Source organism: Anastrepha obliqua, chromosome 1, assembly GCF_027943255.1.
Source record: "Anastrepha obliqua isolate idAnaObli1 chromosome 1, idAnaObli1_1.0, whole genome shotgun sequence".
In the NCBI taxonomy this organism is placed as follows: domain Eukaryota; kingdom Metazoa; phylum Arthropoda; class Insecta; order Diptera; family Tephritidae; genus Anastrepha; species Anastrepha obliqua.
In genome coordinates this window covers 179,408,449-179,432,246 of record NC_072892.1, presented here as the reverse complement: position 1 = coordinate 179,432,246, position 23,798 = coordinate 179,408,449, and the positions used below count along the sequence as shown (strand labels likewise).

General features: G+C 39.7%; 1 protein-coding gene across 1 annotated transcript in view; it reads right to left on the bottom strand.

Moving 5' to 3' along the window:
* LOC129242380 (uncharacterized) overlaps positions 1 to 23,278 on the bottom strand; it is a 329,060-nt gene extending 305,782 nt beyond the window's left edge. The window contains exon 1 of the mRNA XM_054878991.1: positions 23,013 to 23,278. The gene's annotated coding sequence lies outside the window, so the exon portion shown is untranslated. The remainder of the gene's footprint in view (positions 1 to 23,012) is intronic.
* Between the last annotated feature and the right edge of the window lie 520 nt (positions 23,279 to 23,798).

Genomic DNA, 23,798 nt, shown 5'->3' with positions numbered 1-23,798 from the left:
GAGGCCGCAGAAGAGGACGCCCCAGAAATAGATGGCTCGAAGATGTGGATAAAGACAGATGGCGCAAGGTTGTGAATGAAGCAATGGTTCACCAAAGGCTGTGATGCTATGTAAGAAGAAGAAGAACTCGAGGGATCTAGCTACGGAGGAGCTGTTAGTTCCTGACACTTGACTTAAGCAGGAAGCTCTTGTTGGTATTGTTATGGATGTTGGCATGGATTACTAAGAAAGTAATATACACTTTTGACGTTTTTATTTGAGGCGCCATTTGGTCTTCTTTCAACGAGTATAAATACAGTCAATGCATAGTCATTCGAAACGTTTTCCACCCATCTAATTTCCAGCAGTGTTCGTGTGGCCGCACAATGCGCACAAGCTAAGCAGGTGCTGCATAGCCTCCAGCCAGGATACCCGCCTATTTCCTTGTCACTTCCGTCGCAACGCGCTACACATCTCACGATTACTTCCCCCTTCGCCTTCCCATTCATTAACAAACTAATGTAGCCGCCAATCAGACGAACATATCTATGACTGCTGGGCTTTTTTATTTCTGTTTATTTACATTTTTTTGTACTATTGCTGCTGGAGCCTTCTTTGTTGCACACTTGCCAACGGCATAATTAAGATGCGGCAACAACTGCTGCCAGCGCAGTCGATTTCGCCGCAGCAATTGAGTCTTCCTGCCATCTAGTTAACGATTTCTTGCGGCACAGCATCGCCAACTCACAAACGGCGCTTATATCTGTTTCCTATTTTTGTGTTTCCTGCGTGACTGCCGGCCTGACAGCCTGCCAGCTTACCAGCTTACCAACTTGCCAGTCAGCCAAAGTCTGTCAGTGCTAATTTTCTGCAATTATGCTGCAACATCCAAATTGCATCAATCGCCGTCAAGTGGCTGCCACTGCAATTGCTCGCTGCCATTAGCAATAGCAGTAGTCGCCGCAGCTCCGTCAATTGCCAGTGGCTGTCGCATTGCTTCAGCCACTTTGAGCGCCACTGATTGGTTCACAGTGAAGTGCAAATATTTTAATTAGTTTCTTCTTTTTTCTTTTTAAATAAAAACTCTGTTTTTCACAACGTGCCAAAAGCGTCAGTGAGTATTTATTTATGACGCCTAAGCAGCGCACACTGCACACCCATCCGCTTCCCGCCATCTGCTTCACCTACTTCCCTCCATTATTTAGCGCATGGCTAACACACTTTGCGTTAATTGAAAAAGTAAATTACGCGCACGCAAAAAAACAAAAATATGCCCAACCACTTTCCCTTCCTTCATTCACCATTTCAACTGCCACCAGTTCGGGAAGTGTCGCTAATGCGCAGACGCCTCTATAAACTTTTTGATCGCCACTCAACACAAAATTTATAGATTTGAAATCTAAATCTGGTCTAAGTCAACTTCTGATGAGTGGATTTTCAACACTCTGGCGCACAATCAGCAGCAGTCATCGAATAAGAACAGTTTTGCGGCATCCACTAGTCTAATAATACGGCGCTTTCACTCAGTGGAATAAAAAACTCCAATTTGTCACCATAAAAGTCAGGAAAAACTAAATTTCCAAAAATAATTCATAGTTGGATTCGGCGCAATTATGACAGCAAATCTAAATTGAATTATCCGCTATATGACAGCAAGTAGCCAGCTGCAGAGAACGCACACACACATAGGCAAATATACGCATACACAGGTGCATAGATTCAAATGTATGAAAATGAAATTTAGGTTTTGAGTTCAAGCCGCTTTTAATGATCGAATAGGCAATTAATTTACGTGCCTAGAAATAAAAAAGACACAAATCTGCAGCAAACATAAGTCAAAGTTATCGAAGATTGAAGTGTTTTCAACAAAGGGCAACAAAAGGAGGGAATAGGGAGGAAAAAGGTGTTAAAAAAGAATGAAACATCGAGCATCTTATGTAACTTTGTTTATTGTTTTAGCTTTGTTTGCACTGACATAAGCAGGTAATTGGAAGAAAATGTTTAAGAAACGAATGGCTTGCCATATCCCAAAAACCGTTCGCTTGCGGACCCCTGTATATTACAACTTTTGCTTCATATAATCCATATTATTATTACCAACCTTTGTTGATTGTTTCACCGAGTTCCTCTTCCTATTTGTGGCGTGCGTCTTGATGTTGAAATGCAGTTCTACCCAGCCCAAGAAGGACAGATATCTAGTTTTGTTTTCATAAAGAACTTTTTAATGGCAGAAATATACTCAGAGGTTTATCATTGCCTGCCGAGGTGACATGAGTACAACCTCCGGCGGTGCTTTAAGTGCCATGCTTGATTTGCTTCCCTTGGATTTTTTAAGATACAACAGGAAGCAAAAAAAACAATGTGTAGACTCCATAAATATGGTTTCTGGCACGAAAACGGAACTTCGGGACACAGAGAAATCTTTAAGTTGCTATCTGAGCAGTATCCACTGTTTTTGGCACCTAAAGACGACCTGACACACACCTTTTTGGCACCTAAAGACGACGACCCACAGTTTCATTTGGAAGGAATTTTGATGTCAGGTTTCCGTTGCGTGAGCAATGGAGCAATCCAGAATGCATGCAGGGAGGTTTAACGGATATTTTCTTTACCAATGGGTCCAAGAATGATATAGGGTCTGGAGCCGGATTGTACTCAAACGATAGTAATAAGTATCACTATGCTATGGTAGAAACGGCAACTGTTTTCCAAACGGAAATTTTTGCCATCCTGGAAGTAGCCGAATGGATAATCGAGAGGAGATGGAGCGGGAAACAGATTGAAGTTTTCAGTGACAATCAGGCTGCACTGAAGGCCTTGGAGAACGCGAAGCAAACCTCAAAGATTGTTGAAGAATGTAAGAAGAAGCTTAATTCTGTCCCAAGACAAAACAGGCTTTTACTTATATGGGTTCTGGGACACTCCGGTGTTCAAGGAAACGAGATTGCCGATGTATTGGCCAACCGTGGATCAGCGGTGCCCCAAAGGGGCCAGAGCCAATAATCGGAATCAGTTCCGCAGGAATCATGAATTGGATCAGCGATTATGTAGGCAATCTACAGAAAGAGCGATAGTCCGGTCTGGAACGCTGCAGACCTGCAAAGTGTTGTGTGACAAGTTCGAACAGAAAACTGTCAAACTTCCTACTTAAACTTAGAAGGAAAGACGTTCGGTTGATGGTCGGTATCATTACAGGACACAACACCATTGAAATCATTGACGACCCAATGTGCCTGTCATGCTTGGAGGAGGCGGCTAGCACTGAGCACTTTCTCTGTAAGTGTCCTGTCTTTGCCAGAGCAAGGCTACGAGTTTTGGGTTCCGATGTCGTGAGAATGAGTAATATTCGTTCTCTAAAACTGGAGGATATTTACAGATTTGCCAAAGAATCTGGAAAATTCTTACAGGACTAACTATCTCTATTTCTGTCTCTATTCTTTCCTATCTCTTTCTCTGATCCTTTTCTCCTTCCCTCCTTGACTATCTACCCCCTTTATAGAGCTTTAAAAACAATGGGCTTTTTAGCCTGAGTGTTTTAGGAGCCACCAAATCTCCTGGTGCTGCTTGGCTCGACCTATTCAAATTTCAATTTCAATTTCGGGCGCTACTGAACGGTAGTCTCGCACCAGCCCTTTCGACTGCGGTAACCGCCATGTATAACTAATTTCAGACACGTCGGCCTGAGCTTCTTCCACTAGGATTCTTACATATTGGTGGAGCTGTTGTCTGAGTGACACAGCCCAGACCCAATTAGCACAAAAGACGCAATTTTGATACACCACTTGTAGAACCACTGCTTTTTATTAGTCGGACCAACTTGATTTGACTATGAATCCGTCTATGTCTTCTATTTTCTTTTCTGCAATTTCTTTCATGTTAACCAGAGAGAATTCCCCCAGCATTCTTTGTCGTAGATCAGCCAGATTTGGACACTCACAGAGACCGTGAAAGACCGTTTCCTTAGATTCCTCTGGATTGCAGCTTCTACATCTATTGCTATGCTGCCATCCAATCTTCCTGGCACGGTCTTCCTAACACCAGTGGTCTGTTCGGACATTTCTGTAATAATTAAAAGCAACCACGAAAGAACCATAAAGACTTAATGCAGGGTGCCTTAAATATAACCTGGGAGCGATGTAGAAAAGAGGTATTATCAATTAACCATTCCAAAACCACTATTAACCCATCTACCAGGTAAAGGGTTCTAAATATATCCACCCTGGGAATAAATGGAATAGACGTACCTCTAAAGAAAGAGATTAAACATCTAGGATTTATCTTGGATAAAACACTCACTTGGGAGGCCCACCTCAACTCAGTAATAAAAAAAGGCAACGAAAAGCCTTTGGACAACAGAAAAACTTTTGGGCAAATTTAGGGGTCTGAACCTTCTGGATCTACACCCAAATGGTAAAACCTATTTTACTATATGGGGCTTTGGTATGGTGGGCTAAAACGAATCAAACTACTGATATAACAAAACTGTGTAAACTACAAAGGCTGGCGTGCCTAAGCATAACAGGGGCCATGACAACCACCCCAACTACTGGCATGGAAACGCTTTTGAATTTACTACCGCTACATTTAGCAATACAAGAGGAAGCTACTATGCAAGCGCTCTCTTTTCATATGAAAGAGAAACTTAAACCAGGAGATCTTACTGGACACCTCAATATCTTGAACAGGGTTCAACATGCAGTATGCATAACACAGGCGAATGACCACACGGAACCCGTACTCAATTTTATAGAGGTACAAGGTTATTTTCCCGTCTAGGGAAGAGTGGAACACTAACCCAACATGGATAAATGATGACTCACAAAAATGATAGACAGATGGTTCCAAAACGCTCCAAGGAGTAGGAGCAGGAATAGTGGGGCCTAGAGCACATAAATCCCTAACACTAAGTACAAATACCACGATTTTCCATGCGAAGCTCTTCGCCATAATGGAAACAGTGCAAGTCATATCCAAAAGAGGGTTCGAGAAAGAAAAAATTAAAATAGGTTCGGACAGCCAATCGGTTCTCAATGCCTTGAATAGCTTCACATTCAAGTCAAAAGTCCTGATAGAGTGTAACAATGCACTCAACAAACTAGCCACTTATAATCAGGTCTCACTGATTTGGGTACCAGGATACCAGAGGGGCACGAAGGAAACGAAAAGGCAAACTTTTATGCCAAAAAAGGACAGAAGGGCTGCCCCCATTTTCCGGCTTTGACAAAAATAATATAAAACAGAAATCCAAAGAATGGATCCAAACTAAAATCAGTGAACACTGGAACGTAACAAGCGGCCTTAATCACTCCAAAAAGTTGTTGAACTTCAATGTCAACAGAGCAAAATCTGCTCTACTCCTAGATAAAAACGGCCTCAGATTACACTGTGGAGCACTTACAGGTCACTTTGCTCATAAAAAACACTTCAACACAATAGGGTTACCTGGTACAAGAGTATGCAGGTTCTGCTGTGATGAAGCGGAGTCTATGGAACACTTAATAACCAACTGTGAGGCATTAGGCCACAGGAGACACAGAATCCTGGGCTCGTATCTACTAGAGGAGGAAGACCTACAATTGCTCCCTCCTAAGGAGTTGGTTCGATTCCTCGGTATACTAAATAATTATAATTAAGTAATTAGGGGTGCACAATAGATCTGGTCGCAGTGCATAAAGGCCTCAGCCTAACCCGTACAACCATTACCATTACCATGTCTGCTCGTGACTTCCTTAACAACTCGTCAGTTCTGGATTTGTTATTTTTGCAGGTATTTGTGTTAGTCTATCTGTCAACGTTCTGCTTCTGAAATAGCGAGAGGATCTCCCTTTTGCGCACTCCTTGGGAACAGCCTATTTCTACTGCTTCGAATTCGTTAAAGGATGCCCCTGTTTTGCCAGTTCATGAGCTTTCTCATTTCCTTCTATGTTCCTATGGCCAGGTACTCAGATAAGAGTGATGTCCGTCGTGCGTGATAAAACAAAAAAAATTTTACTATCTTCAATCCTATTTCCTTCAGGGTGGCTTGGATGCCAACGAAGAGAGTGATGCTGATCAGTGCGAACCGGACTACTCCTTCTTGGCCTTAAGTGCAATGGAAAATATGACCTGATTGCTTGAAAAACTTCCGGCCATCCGCATTTTTTTTGCATTCCATGCTTCTTTGCTGATCTTTCGAGCCTCTGCTTATACTATTTTCATAGTCCACTCGAGTCATCAGTATCTCTTCAGATATTTACTACCAAATCCCGTTCTTAGGTGCGACTCATTTTTTTTTTTTTTTGGTACGAAATTGTATTAAAATCCTATTACGAAGCTTCTAAGCTGGCAAAATATAACATTTTCTGGTTTTCAAATCAGTTGTCGTAAACTGCTCTCTTTTTAATTTATCAATGATCACCGCCTGTCCATCGTTTTCTACCTTTGATCGCACGCATTTTCCTAACCAATTCGTCCCCTTAGTATTAAAATAGCCTATAAATTTTTTGATGTTTTGAGAAAATGAATTTCAAACTTTTTGTCGAAAGTAGCTCTCACTCAAATCTCGTTAAGTCTGTAAATATTTATTATTTTTTGACTGACGTTTTGACCCACTTTGTGGAACTAGAATTTGACAAAATTTTGACCACATATAAAATCGACGATGGAGAATCCAAAAATTCAATAAAAAAATAATAGCCTATGAGCACATAGGCTATTGTTATACTAAGGGGACAAATTGAGAAGATATCGATAAGTGGCCAAGCACGTAATTTATTTAGATTTAATATTAATATTTTAATGCAATAATTCAGTTTAATTCAATTATAAATCTCCATTGCTCTTTCGCACTTTGCCCACCCTTGTCCACCTTCCCTTCAATTGCCCACTACTTAGTAATGAGTTGTTTAAAAATGTAATTGCGGTTGGCATTCTTGGCCCAATGCATTTCCGCGATTAAACCACAATGAAACGTATGTAAATGCCGCCACATTGCATTCAAAACAAAAGCATAAATGACAACAACACACCCGCACATACACGCGCGCACACACCTAAACATGTGTTTCTTTCTGCCATTTGAAGTCAAGCGGCCGGTGGTTGGGTCCGAAGTCAGTCCCTGAACAGCATTCGTACCTGGCTGTTGCTACGTGTGTACAAACATGCATACATGCATATGAGTGTAAATATGTATGAACCAGTGTAAGTACATAAGTATGTGGCACGCTTAGGTGGCGGTGTACGAGCAGCAGCGTCAACATGTTGCGGTGTGTCCGTCGGCTTAACTGAAATTCCTTTGGACTTCGCCAGCGCTTTCCGTGTGGTTGCTATTGTTGTGGCTGCCATTGCTGTTGTTGCTTCTCGGCTTTTGTGGTTTTCTTGACTTTTTGCACCTTTTCCAATTTTTATAAACTTGATTAGCTTTGAGAATTTGTTTTGTTTTTTGTGAGGTTTTTTCCATTTCGCGAGAATTATAAAGACTGTGTTTTTTTCACTCCTTTGTGAATGCGCTGCGGTTTGCCACTCAACTTTGTTGTTGTTTTCAATTTGATTTGCTTTTGGTTTGGGCTTTGTTTATAATATAGATGAATGCCTTTTGTTGTTGTTCTGATCTTTATTGTTTTTTGCCTCTTAAAGTTTAAATCTTTTTTTAATCACTTTTTACCGTTAGTTATAGAAGTGGTATGTGAGTGTATTCAATTTACTAAAATTGCTTGCCTATCTTCACATCTATTTTATTAGTTTAATGCGAATCGAGCTTTATAAATATTTTATTGATCTTTAGCTTTCGTGTTTGGCCAATAAACGCGATTTTCGTGATCGTCACATTGGCCTCGCTTTTGTTGTAATATAGGAGTTAATAGATTGTGCTTTTATTTACTATGATGCTGCTAGAACTATTTGTTGCTTTATTATAATTTTTTTGTTGTTCATGCCTGTGACTCAAGCGAAATGCCAACGAAACGCGAGCGCCAGAACTCGTTTTCAGGTTCAGCCCAATTTCATTTGGATTCAAAGCAGCTCGCTTGATTTTGTTGAGTTTACTTAGCAATTGATTTTGTTTTTGTTTCTGTTTTCCCCCTTTTTTTATTTTTATGGCGTAACTTTATTAGTGGTTCATTTGTATGGACGCGTACCTGATTTGCGTACCTTCTCGTGCATTTTGTCTTTTCATTCATTATTTATTTTTGATTTTGATTTTTCTTGGTATTTGGCTGATTTGATGAATGCTTTGCATACTTCAGCCATGACTCAGCTTTTGTAGTTCATAACTCTGAATATTGAAAAGAGCTCACATATTTTATAGATTCACTTATTAGTGGTATTTTGCAATTGTTTAGTGATAAAAATCACGACGTCATCGGATTTAAAAGGTTTTAGGTTTCATAAAAAGCTTGAGCTCGCACGAAAGAATCGCTGAAAAGTTTAAAGAGTACAGATATGCCCAAATATGAAATACTGTTTGTGTGCATTTTTAATCTTCCCACCACCAAATTCTTTTGAGAGCAGCAAGAGCTTAAGAGCTAAGCCGCGCTAACTACCGATCTTCACATGGAATGAAAAACATGCAACACAAATTATATTAATAACGAATACCAGGAACAAGAACTAGGTTGCTGGCAAGGCGGTGCTTAAGTGTAAAAAATTCTGAAAAAAATTTCAGAATGAGTAGAAATGAGTACTGAGACTTAATCAAAGCTGGAGTGATATCAAGGACAAGGAAAATCTTAAACATTTTCAGTCAGAGATAAAAAAAGTATTACACATCATAGGAATGGACTAGGAATTGCTCTGTGAAAATCGTATTCTAGGGATCAAAATAAGAAACTTTGCCGAAGGAACCATACCTCTAACGAAAAATCCCACTTTGATCCTTTTAGAGTGCTCCAATCGAGTCCAAATGTATGACCGACCCCCACTAACTTTGGACGGCCGATCCACCCATTCCAGTGGCACACCCCCTGGAACTTCCCTGGGGGGTTCCCCATACAATCATTTCAAAATACCACCATTTTTGGCCTTTACATGAGAAAAGAAACTAAAAAGTTCGACCCAAATTGGGGGACATCAGAATTCGTTTCAGAGGTATGGTTCCTTCGGCAAAGTTTCTCATTTTGATCCCTAGAATATGATTTTCACAGAGCAATTGGCGATTTTTTGGCTTCCCCACAAATCGACCCGGCCTAGTGTGCAGTATTGGCAGCCCTTTCCTCTAATTCTTAATTGGCGCGAGAACCGCTTAAGCGATTTTGGCCGAGTTCAACAAAGCGCGCCAGTCGTTTCTCGTGCTAACCGGCGCCAATTGGACACATCAAGTGAAGCCAAGTCCTCCTCCACCTGATCTTTCCAACGCAAAGGAGGCCTTTCTCTTCCTCTGCTACCACCAGCTGGTACCGCATCGAATACTTTCAGAGCCGGAGTGTTTTTATCCATTCGGATAATATCACCCAGCCAACCAACCTGCTGGTTCTTTATAAACTGCGCTATGTCTATATCGTCGTAAAGCTCATACAGCTCATCGATCTATCGCCTGCGATATTCGCCATTGTCAACGTGCAAAGGTCCAAAAATCTTGCGCAGAATCTTTCTCTCAAACACTCCAAGCGTCGCTGCATCGGATGTTGTCATCGTCCACGTTTCTGCGCCATACGTTAGGACGGGAATGACGAGCGCCTTATAAAGTGTTAGTTTCGTTCGTCGAGAGAAGACTTTACTTAGTCCAAAGTAGCACTTGTTGGCAAGAGAGATTCTACTTTGGATTTCCAGGCTGGCATTATTATCGGTGTTAATGCTGGTTCCTAAATAAACGAAGTCCTTTACAAACTCGAGATTATAACTGTCAACAGTTACGTGGGTGCCGATAATCGAGTGCGACGACTGTTTGTTTGATGACAGGAGGTACTTCGTTTTATCCTCGTTTACCACCAGACCTACGAATTTTGGCTGTTGGATAAGATAAAATTTCCTACAGAGCTCATTCAAACTTTTTGCGGAAAGTTTCAATGCTGCTTACATTCACTTTCTGCAATCAACATTTGACAAATTTTTGAATTATTTAGAGACCAACAAAATTTCGCTAAATTTGCAGACCTCTACCCCAGTAAATACCAAATTAAAGTGAACAAATGCAAAATTTGAATAAAAGCGAAAAAACAATTGCAAACAAAATGAATGGTAAAACAGACTGACGGGAATTTCAATGAGTTAATGACTAAAATGAAAAACAATTACAGCGAAACAGAACACATTTTCAATGTCAGAGACACAATCACACATACACACGCTTGTTAGTAAAACAAATGAGCAAGTCAAATACACAAAAACACAAAACAAAAAACAAATATCACAAAACGCGCGAAATTTGTATGTAAATGGAAATGAGAAAACAATACAAGCAGTTAGAAGAAAAAAGAGAAAAATAAATAAACCAGCAAAATAACATTGCGAAAAATTATATTGGATTACGAGTGAATTGCCTTTTCTGTTAGCAGGTGTTTATGTGAATGTAGTTGTTGTTAATATTATTATACAGCCAAGTAGTAGTTGTTGTTATGTGGTGATGAGTTACGCAAGGAGGCGGCACATTTGATATTTACAGTTCATTAAAAAATTCTTTGAGCCAGCAAATAGAACGCAAAAAATAAGAAAAAATATAAACCTTGCATATAGTATATGTGACCTTTTCTTATTTCTCAAGATGAAGTTGCGCCTCAAAGTAATTCGGGATGCTTAACGAATTAACTTCGGTATATTAGCAAGGATACTGGAAGGAATATGTGATGTTCCTCTTCAAGTAATTTAAGTTTGAAGTGGAACAATCGCGACGTTGCTCTGCTGGCTCTCAAGTAAATAATATAACTCACATTTTTTGATGTTCGAGCTACTTTAATCTCCAAGTCTTGAGTATTAGGCAGAAAATTTCAAATTAATAAGAACACCTGGCAAATTTTTAATTGGTAATCTTATAACTGTGGATATATTGGCAGACTGCAGCATAAAGTAAAATTGAATCAAAGCTTTAGACTCATGAAAAAAGTTGACAAATTTGGGGTAGAGTTTTTAAAGGCTGGGAATTAATAATTTTTTTGCCACGAATGGAATTGAAAACACTTATTTTAATAATCCCTTTATTTTATTGAGATTTTCAAATCTTGTTTTAAATCGCTTCAGAATGCCGCTGGTCCAATGCGAGACAGCAAAAAGCTCCCTGAATTTCTTTTGTCAGCATTTGCTCTTTCTAATGCCTCATTTTTTCGGAATTTAATTAATTCAGCAAATTAGCCGATCGAAATGTGTTACAACAAGAAGAAGCTCACCAGCCAAGGCAATTGCGAAAAGAAAGAAATCAAAATTCCAATTTCAAATCTGGGTAAATAAGGCCATGCACCTCGACAGCAAGCGAAAAAAATGCGCCATCAGCTACAACAAAAACATGTACAACACAACCAATAATGGCAATGGCCAGAAACTAGTAACGAGAACAGGCGTGACTCCAACAAGAAAAGTGGCAAAGTAAGCCAGATACGTGCATACATACATACACACATACATACATATGGCACCTAGTTGCGCATATTTACGTGAATAAGAAAGAAGAAACTCAGCAATGGACTAGAAGTGACCAAGCAGCAGGCCGTCTAACCAGTTGACTTGGCCAACTGGCCAAGGCACCTCAACAACGAAGGCAAAGACAGCACCGATAGCAAAGCGGACAGGGCAAAGCAGAGAAGCCGGCCGAGACACAACGCAGTCGGCGTTGCTCGCAGTTAGCAGCAGCTTCGATTGCACGGCAGCGGAATACCCATCGATAGCAAGGCGACCCATTGAAAACGAAAGAAAATCGAACTCAGAGAAACTGAAACGAGGCAACAACAAAACACATCTATTGTTGTTGCTTACAAAAACAAAAACAAGTAAATAATTAAGAAAAAACGAAGAAAACACCAAGTCATGCAATCCGGTCCGCAGCGCTAAAAAAACTGAAGCCGAGTTCAACACGTCAATGCTGGCTTTGACGCTTGCAGTGACGTCGACGTAAACTCGGACTATGACTGCGACGCCTTCCATGTCCAAGTTGAGTGTAAATTGAAAACATCGAAAACCGGCTCTTGAAAGACGGTGGCAGTAGTAAACACTCACACTCAGCCACACACACACACACACATATATATGTACACATCGACAGCTGGTAGGTGCTGTGGTTTCTTCTCACTCCTTTTACTGTTGCTGCTTAAAAGTATGATTCAGCTACCCGCACCACAACGAAATTCAAGAACTCTACAGGAACACCGCAGAAGAACGAACGCATCTTCGAGATGCAATATTTAAAAATAGAATTCATGACAACACGAGGCTAAGAGGCGCAGCAAGCAGAAAGTTAAAAAGGCAGAGAAAGCAGGCTGGCAGGCAGGTAAGTGCGTAGATATGTCGATATGTATGCGCGGTTGGCTGTAAGTTCTGCCACACTCGAAGCCTTACAAACAACCCGTCAAACGAGCCAAAGGTACGTTAAAACCCAAATACCGCACGTACACGCTTTCGCGTATTTGTTGCTATTTTTGTTTTGCTTGCTTGTACGTACTGCAGTAGGTGAGTTGTATGCTCCTCCAGGAGCGTCACAGACGGCACAAGGAAAAACTTGTTCACAAAACTAAATTAAATAAAAGTAAAACCACTTTTGCAACCAATGCGCAAGGCGAGTCAAACGAAACTGACAGAGCCGTGAAGCGGAGCGAAGCCTATTGAGGCGAGCTGAGGAAAAGCGGCAGATTTCGAGCGGCAAGGTAACGTCAAAGTAAAGTCGAAGTTCAAGTTAAACTTAAAGTTGAGGTTAGAAATTCAGAGCAGAAATTCGGTTGTTTGTGTAGCAGCCAAGTTTAGGACCGCAAGACACAAAGTGCTGCTGCAATGCTGCGGCACAACGCAAGTGAAGTCTAAATAAACAAGAAGTAAACTATCATATTACAGTAGTCACTCGCTTATGTGAACTAATTCAAAGAGGTCATGTGCACTTTGGTAAATTGCTCATAAAGATGCAGAAAGCGTCTTACTTACAAAGCGGGTACTTACAACTGGTAGAACGTACGAAGGTTGGTTTTACCTGATCAACGCACTGGCAACCAAGTTGATCATGTTGTGATTGATGGAAGGCATGAGCTAGCAATGAGCTAGATGGTCGCACGTTCCGGGGCGTACATTGATTCCGACCACTGAAGACGAAGGGGTGGATATTCCACCATCTAGCTATGATGGTGTCAGTAATAATATAAGAAGGCAGCCGGAGCAGATGGACTGCGAACAGAACTGTTCAAGACCGGAGGCAATGAAATGATCGGGTACATGCATCAGCTTATGAGTAAAATATGGCTAGGAGAAAGCATGCCCTATGATTGGAATCTCAGTATCCTTTGTCCTGTATTGAAGAAAGGCGGCCCTACTATATACGCCAACTACCAGGGAATCAGTCTTATCGCCATCTCATATAAGGTTCTGTCGAGCGTATTGTGTGGAAGCCTAAAACCATATGCCAGCTCATTGATTGGACCTTATCAATGTGGTTTTAGACCTGGAAACTCCACCTTCGACCAGGTCTGCAAACTACGCCAAATCCTGGAAAATCCCCGAAAAATATAATAACATAACTTATGAACTCTTTGTCGATTTAAAGGTTGCTTTCGATAGCCCGATAAGGCACCGCCTATACGCTACAAAGTCTGAGATCGGTATTCTCGCAAAACTGAATAGACTTTTCAAAATGACATTGAACAACTCGTCCAGCTCAGTCAAGCTAGGAAAATACCTCTCCAAACCTTTCAATACCGAGCGAGGTTTCAGACAAAGCGATCCACTATCGTGCGAACTCTTCAACTTCCTGGTGGAAGAATTACTGCATAGAACTGGTGTTCACTGAAATGGTACTATTTTCACCAAAATTGCCCAGCTCCTTGTATTTGCTGATGGCATTCACATCATAGGGCATTGCAAGCGAGGTATTACCACAGCATTTTCCGCTATTGAAAGAGAGTCAACTAGAGTGGGTCTGACGGTTAACGAGCGCAAGAAGAAATATATGATGTCGCTGAAGCATGCGTTGTGTCGCAGACTGATGCAGCTGCTTTTGGGGTATTCAAGAGAAGGTTAGGTTGGTATGTTTGCCCAAGGAATGAGCATACTTGGACGAGGAAAAAACGGTTTCGTCCTTTGTGGTACCATTATGAAGGAGGCGAGGTGAGAGAGGAAGACCGATGGGATGCGGGGAGAGGTGGTGCTGGGATGGTTAGGAGGGTGGGTTAGAGTGTGTGGATTACGAACGATGACTGTGCTGCGTTTGCGTCAACAGCTTTGTGCTACTGATGAAATTCATCAGATTTTTAATGTCAACGCCTGCTATATCAGCAGGCGCAGCAAAGAAGTAAGAGCCAAGATGCCTGGATCTTAACCCAGTATGGATGATACTACTGTGGGCAAAAAGTAAGGTGAATTTATTTGTCAAACTTCGCGGGATTAAAATTTTTCATGAGATGGCAGCACTGTTAATAACATCTGGGCCAACTTTCATGTGAATGTCATTATCAGTAATATTTATTTATTTTATTTTATTTTATAAAGGTTTACATAACAATAAAATTATTATATAAACTAAAAGTAGTGCAGCGCTAGCATCGGAGGCTTTCAGTAATATATTTACGCTTGTGTTTCCCAAACGACCAAGAGTGCATTTTTCGATTTTTACAATGTCTGATTTGATTGAGCAGAGAAGTGCCATCAAATTTAGTTTGCGGAATGAAATTTCGGCTGCAGAAACGTTTAGCATGTTGCAGAAGGCATTTGGTGATTCGACCATGACGCAGAAAAATGTTTATAAGTGGTACAAAGACTTCAAAGAGGGTCGAGAACGTGTTGATGACTTGGAGCGCTCCGGACGACCATCGACGTCAACAGATGACCAACACGTCAATAAAGTGAAGGAGTTAGTGTTCAAAAATCGTCGGTTGACTGTTAAAGACATTACTGATATGATCGGAATATCAGAAAGAACTGTGAAAACCATTTTGAAAGACCATTTGGGCCTACGAAAAGTCAAATCTCGTTTGGTACCGAAAACTCTCAATTTCTTGTAAAAAAGTCGTCGCGTTGATGTGTGTGAAACAATGCTTTCAGACTATCAGGACAAGCTCAAATGCATCATTACGGGAGATGAGACTTGGATTTATGCTTACGACCCTGAAACAACCGACCAATCAAGCGAATATCGTGTTAAAGGCGAGGCCAAACCGAAAAGAGCACGTCAAAGTCGTTCAAAAATAAAGGTCATGATGACAGTTTTTTTCAATTTTCGTGGTGTGGTGCACTATGAATTCCTTTCACCTGGCCAAACTGTTAATAAGGAATATTATTTGAGCGTTATGTGTCGTTTACGTAAAGCAATTCGTCTAAAAAGACCAGAATAATGGGCCAACAACTCTTGGTTTTTGCATCACGATAATGCACCGTCTCACACTGCACTCGTTCTTCGTGACCATTTCGCCAAAAATTCCACGCATATCGTTCCGCAACCACCGTATTCGCCTGATTTGGCTCCGTGTGACTTCTGGCTATTCCCAAAACTCAAGAGAACACTCCGGGGAAAGCGTTTCGAGTCGATTGAGGAGATAAAAGCTGGATCGAAGAAGGTGCTGATGGCTATACCGGAAATGGACTATTTGGCATGTTTCGGGGATTGGAAAAATCGTTGGCATAAGTGTATTTCATTGAGAGGGGATTATTTTGAAGGGGATGAAATTGATTTACAAGAATAAATAAAGATTTTTCATTTTATAACCAAATTCACCTTACTTTTTGCCCACAGTAGTATACTTATATAGAATTGTTGCCGAAAATGTCGGGAAAAGTGTTTGAGAGTCAAGAAGTATATGTTTCAAAAATCTATCTTTTAGATTGTGAGTAAACGAGCCTAAGAATAGAATAAGATTCAACGATTAGTATCACAGAAATCGTAAGCCTGGTTTTTTTTAATGAATATAATTGGCGCTACCACCCTCTTTGTGTGTTTGACCGAGCTCCTCCTCCGATTTGTGGTGTGCGTCTTCAAGTCGTTTCACCAAAGGAAGGACCAACAGTTTTAAACCGACTCCGAACACCAGATGGTCTTTTATGAGGAGCTTTTTAAGGGCAGAAATTCACTTGGAGGTTTGTCATTGTTTGCTGAGAAGTGACCACCACTAGAAAAACCTTTTTCTACTAATTGGTGTTGAGTGCCCTGACATTCGAATCTGGGCACTTCCGAATGGTAGTCCCGCACCGACACATTCGGCTACGGTGACCGTCGCTATATCTTAAATTTAGAAAACAATAAACCAATTCTTAAATCATTTCCTTCTCTATATTTAAAAAAAAAAACAAAAAAAATGTATATAAATATATAAAGGGTGGTTAATTTTCAAGTGCCGATGTTGAATGTGAACCGCACCTAAGCGTCAACGACACCGTTGGACTTCGTTCTTTGGGGTTATTATCACCAAAAACAAAATTTTTATTTAATTATATTTCATATATTTTCCAAAAAAACTATGTTTTGGTTTTTTCTGCTTAATCTTTAGAAATATTTTAAAACACTTAGTTTTTATGAAAAGTGAAACGTCAAACGATGTAAAAGCAATTTAATTATCTTTCATTTGGTATAGCACTTGGTTGAATCGGCAAACGGTTGCTCCAGTTATTAGATATTTTTATGATCTACCTTTTTTACTTTAATAAAAAAAAACGTTGGCATTAACTACTGAGCGCTTTAGCACCTGAGTTGGATAGTCTGATTTCTAATGTTTTTTTCTGTAAACTAGTGTTCACATGTGTTTAAGAAACGACTGGCGCGCTTTGTTAAGTGTTCCCCTATGTTTATTCATTCACTCTTCAGAACCTCGTATACAAAATTTGTCTGTCTTTTTTCTTCACTCTTTTGGATGTTCGTATATTTGAGTGCCTACTGTACAAGTACCTATTACTACATGGTACACGAATATATTCGTACCGGTCGTTCAAAGGTAAATATCAATGCCAAAGAGGACTCCACAACCTCTTCAATTCCGCCGTCAAGCATCCAGCCACGTGTGAGCACACACAAAAAACCACAGAACTTGAAAGTGCAGTCAAAACTTAACAAAGCATAGAGAATCTCAAAGTTCAAAATACAAATAAAATGCAATAGGAAAATATTCGAAATCAAATAAACACAAGTGCATCAAGCAACGAACCAGCATGGTACTGATTTTCCCCCACTTCCATTCTTTCCTCTTGGTCTCTTTAGAATGAAGTGAATGCACGCACACATTCTTATACATACGAATATGTGTGTAGGTATATTGTTGGCCGAATGTGGCATCCCAGTGCACTCATCGCTCCACGCCATTGTTGCTGGCAACAAATAATCTCGTATTTAGTTAGCTTTAACTGACCTTTCTCTACAGCGCACAGCAGGCCAGCCGAAAAAAACTTTACGGCGCATTAACTTAGTTGTGCACTTCTGAATATTCTGCTGCTGATGCTACTGCACCTACAGTGGGTTAGACTTATGATGAAGACACAAAAACCAAAAATATCAGGAGCTGGCAAGCCCTAAATACTTATAAGCTTTGCAGCTTACGTTGATATTTTTTTTTGTATTGCACTGACAGCAATGATCATAAATTTTGATCAAACAACATTTGATTACAATGGGATTTATCGGGGATTACTCAAATGAAGGCGAGTGTATTCGCCCTAGGCAGAAGTGTAAAATATCGAAGCTGAATTTGTGAAACCTGACGACTTTTGGTATTTAAGGTAAAAAAAAACTCTTAATAAATATGCATCGGAGCTACTAAAATACTATACTTACAGAGAGGATTTACAAAAATGTGCTTACAGCGGGGAGCAAAAGCGACCACAAAACTATCTGTGCCACTGTGTGAAAAAAAACTGTAAAAAAGGTTCGACAAAATGTAAAATATTTTTAAGCTTTGTTGATGAAATCAAAGCTGGCAAATTCAAAATGGCAGCAACTTTTTTAAATTTAAAGTTGCCAACTAAAAGTCTTAACTTAAGTGCTTTCGATGTCGCTGATTTGTGCTGTTTGGTCAAAATTAAAAAATTCGAAATGGCAATTACAAGATAACGGCAAAATCCTTTTAAAATCCGAGTTCGACGCAGATGTCTGTTGGCAAAAATTAGTAAAAGTGTTCGCTACACAACCTTAGCCGTTCCGTCTGTGGAGTGTTAGGTTAGGTTGAACTGATTGACTTGCAGTAACGCATAAACCGATTCGATTCATAGCGATATGAGTTGGAGTTCATTAGTTATGTATTTCAAAATATTCCAACCGTATGGATTGAGTGAACTTTACATACGGAGAATTAGTATGGTGGCCTGCATTAAACAAACAATGCAACAAGATTGTATCCACAAGAAGCACTTTGCTCATGATCTACCTGTTGCCAAAAGACTTACAACTACGGCTTCAGAATAAAAAAAACTGGGTTTTGCAATGCTAGGATGTTTGGTCGTAGCAACTGATCAGATTTTACTACCGCTACCATACACTTTAGAATAGAGTTTAAGGTAAAGATCCCTATGCGAAAGGAATGGAATTTGAATTCAGTAGTCAAAGAAAATACAACTGCACTCTACACTGGCGGGTCCAAGATAGGTTGCGTTGTAGGCGCCGGTGTATATTCGAAAGACCTCAAAACTTCCAAATCTTTCCGCCTGGGATATTGGAATAGTATTTTTCAAGCAGAAGTTCTCGGGATAACGGAAGCTTGCAGAATAATTAGAAACCATCCTCAACAAGTGTAGGAAGTATGTAATTTTTCAGATAGTCAACTAACCATCTCAGCTTTAAAGTGATCTATAACCAATTTAAAAGTCGTCAGACAATGCAAAGAAGAACTTAATGCACGACAAACATCACTCTCATTTGGGTACCTGGAAATGAGAAAGCAGATGAACTGATAAGACAAGGTAAGATGAACGAATCCGTAGAGGTAAAAGTACCCTATCATCAAAAAGTACTTAAACGAACCGCGCACTTGGGAACCGGTCCACATTATTTTCTTATGTTGGTAGGACTGTACGACACACATCTGTCACTTTTTAGAGCCATCGAATCATTAGTGTCTGTATGGCCGGCCGGAAATGTGGGCAAACTTGGTTCTTGGGGTTTGCATGATGATAACGCGCCATCGCAACGAGCCCAAATTGTGCTGGATTATTTGACCAAACACCAAGTACCATCGAGCAAGCACCGTATTCACCTGATATGACCGCCTGCGACTTCTTGTTGAAGTTACCACTTCGTGAAAGGAGATTTCAGTGGATAGACAAGATCAAAAGAATGCGACCATCCCTTCGTCGGCCTACCAGGGGGGCATGGAGGACTGGGTTAAACGTTGGCGCATGTGTGTTGCTCCTGAAACTTAACTCTGTTTTGTTTTATTTAAACATTCCCGGTACTTTCTGATCGTAGCGTAGTTTGTCCCCAAGGCGTGTACCGAAGTGGATCTTCTCACTATTCCAGAAGTAGGCCGTTGACAGACGGACTAACACGGATGCCTGCAAAATAACATTTTGTCCTGAATTTTCTGATCATATTAGGGTTTTCAAGTATAGAAGACAGTTTGATAGCAGTAAAAGCCTTAAAAATGCGATTAGTGCCAAATAGGCAAAAATTTCAAAAATGTATCAAAATTATGTAAAAAACCTAATCAAATCGATTAAATCGACTGCAACAAATTTCATGCTGAGATCTATGCTATAACCAAAGTTGCTGAACTAGCGTTGGAGTTTACTCCCTCGACACTCGCACGCAAGCGGCTAATAAAGCAATAATGGTTGTAATGACTGCCCCAAAATGGACGAGCTCTGCGGGAACAGACAGAGTCACAAGTTACTGGGTACTATAGCACAAGGGAATAGAGTGAAATGACAGAGTTGACGAGCTTGCTAAGGCAGCCACCCGCTTACTTAGAATGAGTACGTCGAACATACTATATATCCCTCACTGTCTGTTTTGAAGACGCAACCAGACGAGGAACTAACTCCGGGAGCACAGTCTACATGGGAAACATCGACCTCTTACAGGAATGCCGAAATAATGATACGAACTTGCAACACGAAAACAATCAACTTTATGTTAAGGAAATAATGTAAAATATGTATTGGTTGGAGTACTGACGGGGCATTGTCTCCCTTCATATCGCGCAGCTAAAATGGGATTGGTCCAGAGGGACTCGTGCAACTTATGCGAAGAAGAAAGAGGACCGTAAGAACACTCGCCTTGCCACTGTCCTGCTCTAAGCAGAACTCGTTACAACTGCCTGGGATCGGTATACTTTCCATCTCTAAACGATATTGCTGACAAAAGTTAAAGCTGTTTGCTAAAATTCGCCAAGATAAGAATCACGAACTAGGTTTAACACGACTCCAACAACACTGGTAATACTACGGACTCTTGCAGTCTATGTCAAATATATTCAGATAAAACGGATATACCTAACCTAACCTAATCAAAACGATTCATCGACGACTTCAACAATTTATAACCAAGGGAGGATCCAACAAAAAATTACGAAGCGCCAAGTTATAAACTTACCCAAAGAATTTTATTTGTTTGTTTCAAATATTGTAACATTGGTCATACCCTTTTTTGTTCTATAGATTTTACTTTCTTAATATTAGGTGCGCAACTAAGTTCCCGCTGTTTGTCAATAGCACCACCAGCAGTGTGTGCTAGTCGATTCTTACATAAACTAAACGTCATAAACCAAGCTTAGACATATGGTAAACAAACTGCTTCGACACATTAGTGATTTTGTTTTGGTACCATATACTTTTCGTTTTGTGAAAATGTCTGATTTTCTGCCGAATAATCGTCATTTGCGGGAAGTGTTGATTTTCCTCTTTCATTCGAAAAAAACGGCGGCTGAAGGGCATCGACAACTACAAAAAGTTTATGGAGATGCTGCTTTAAGTGAAAAAACGTGCCGAGATTGGTTCCGTCGCTTCAAAGACGGCGATTTTGATGTTGACCACCGTCCGCGTGAAGGAAGGCCAAAAACCTTCGAAGACACTGAATTGGAGGCATTGCTCAATGAGGATCCGTGTCAAACGCAAGAAAAGCTTGCTTCAGTATTAGAAGTCACCCGCCAATCCACTTCCAAGCGATTGCATGCTTTGGAAACAGGGGCACTTGGGTTCCTTATAAGTTAAAACCATGGGATCTTGAACGTCGTTTTTTCGCCTGTGAACAACTGCTCCAGCGCCAAAAAAGGAAGAGTTTTCTTCATCGCATCGTAGCGAGTGATGAAAAATGGATTCATTACAGCAATCCAAAGAAAATAAAGACGTGTGGAGTGCCCGGTCATCCTTCTATGTCGTCGCCTCGGCCGAATATTCACGCTGCGAAGATTATGCTATGTATTTGGTGGGACCAAGTTGGTTTATTTATTATGAACTGTTAAACCCAAGCGAAACCATCACTGGGGATCGGTATCGACTTTAATTGATGCGATTGAGCCGGGCACAGAGCGAGAAGCGGCCGTAATACGCGGTGAGGCATGAACAAGTGATTCCACAGCATGACAACGCTCGGCCTCACGTTGAGGAACCCGTTAAAACCTACCTAGAAACACTGAAATGGGAAATTCTACCCCACCCGCCATATTCTCCAGATATTGCGCCGTTCGATTATCACCTGTTCCGATTGATGGTACATGGTCTAGCGACCAGCAGTTCCATTCATATGAAGACATCAAAAAATGGCTTGATCCGTGGATAGCCTCAAAAGATGAACAGTTTTACCGCGACGGTATACCAGATCTACCAGAAAGATGGGAAAAAGTAGTAGCCAGCGATGGGCAATACTTTCAATGATTCACTTGAAACCATTTTTTAAGAACAAAGTTGTATTTTCATCAAAAAAAACAGCGAGAACTTCGGTGCGCATCTAATAATTAATTTAAGTCTTGTGAAATGTGTGCTTATTTCGGATATTTTTAAAACATTTATCATTAAAAGTGTAAACATTAAAAACATAAATTGTTAGCCCTGAACTGATAATAAAAATATAAGACATTTAGTTTTTCTTATAATTTTTTACTGAGGTGTATTTCTGGCTCTGTTCGCTAATGTAAGTAGTTCTGATCTATTGAGGTGCGATTTCATCTTGGAAAAAAAGAAATGGTTAAAAATATTTATAAAAATCAAGTATTTTATAAATAAAGTATTTTAAAAAAATTGAATTTTTTTAAAAAATAATTTTTTTTAAAAATGTTTATAAATAAATATTTTCAAATCAAATTCAAAATATTTTGGCAAAAAGTCTTAAGAAATAATTATTTTTAAAATTCCGACGGAAAAACAGCACCAATTTTTATTCATTTTATTTTTTTTTTTTTTGTATGAAAAGTAATGCACCCTAATGTGCATATCGCGTTCATTGATGCCTATCAACGCATTCCCATGCTTTCCATTTTAGAATAGAAGTACAATTTTTAAAAACACCAATCAATAGTTCCCACACAAGTGCCGAGCATACAAAGGTTAAGGGTACACTTTTCGGGCTGAGGCATAGCAAGGACAAACAACCCTGCTCTCGCATATCCACTGCCAGGCAGCAGGTAGCGAAATGACCGACAAACAGAAGATAAAACAAAATACGATAACAACACAAAAACGACATATGCATACACACACACATACATCATAAAAACTAGGAAATTAGCAGGCCATTAAGCCAGACAAGAGTCTCACTAGGAAACACACACACACATATACACACACGCATGCACGTGAAAATTGAAGCGCCCAAAATGTCCTGAATTTTATATTTGCACTTCACTTCCTCTACTTGTTCAGTGTACTCGCTGCACTGCCTAGGCTATCCCTAGTATCCCTACAGAACAGGTTGCTTAACTGCCGGGCATATTTTTTCTATTTGTATGCTCCTATTTTGTTTGTTGAGCTCCTCGAAAAAATGAAATTAAGAATGGTTTTTTTTTGTTTTTGTGTTTTGCTTCTTTTACCTTTTCCGTCGACGTGTAGAGACGCAGGTGCTGTTGACTGTTGATGATATTCAGCCTTCACGGCGTGGCAATCAGTTGGCTATCAAAGTGTATTTTAATAAAAAAAAAATATATGTATATGTACATGTACATACGTATGTATGTGCGTAAATTTTCGATTTTTAATCCAATTGCGGCGACCGTGACTTGAAAAAATCGCGGAAACGCTGATTTCCGTAGTGACTTGTAATTTTAATAAATACAAATTTTTTCACGAGTTTTTTTTATATTTTTTATTTAGCACTTAATTTATTATTGCTTTTTTCACGAGTTTTTTTATTTTTTATTTAGCTCTTAATTTCTTATTCCTTTTTTTCGCGACTTTTTTTTTTTTGTTTTTTATTTAGCTCTTAATTTCCTTTTTTTTGTTTTTTTTTTGGAATTCTTTTTTTGTGTTTTTTATTTTGTATACTAAAGGAGTAAAAAAGCTAGTTACGTCAATATTAATTCGGCTTTTTCTTGTTGTTTTTGTTTTTTACTGATGCTGTTTCAACTCATGCAAAAGGAATTTGACTTTCAAAACAAGTCTAGCTTCATTTGAATTGCAGGCTGTGTAGTGTTGTTGTTATTGGTTGGCTTGCGTTTAAATTGTGATTTTAACGTCTGACATTTTTTGTTAAAATTAATTGCCTTTCACGTGATTAACTACCAGTAACTTAAATTATTTTTATATAATTTTTTTGTTGTTTTTGTTTCCACTTGCAATTACGATAATATTCGATTTTTTCCGCACAAATTCACTTCAAT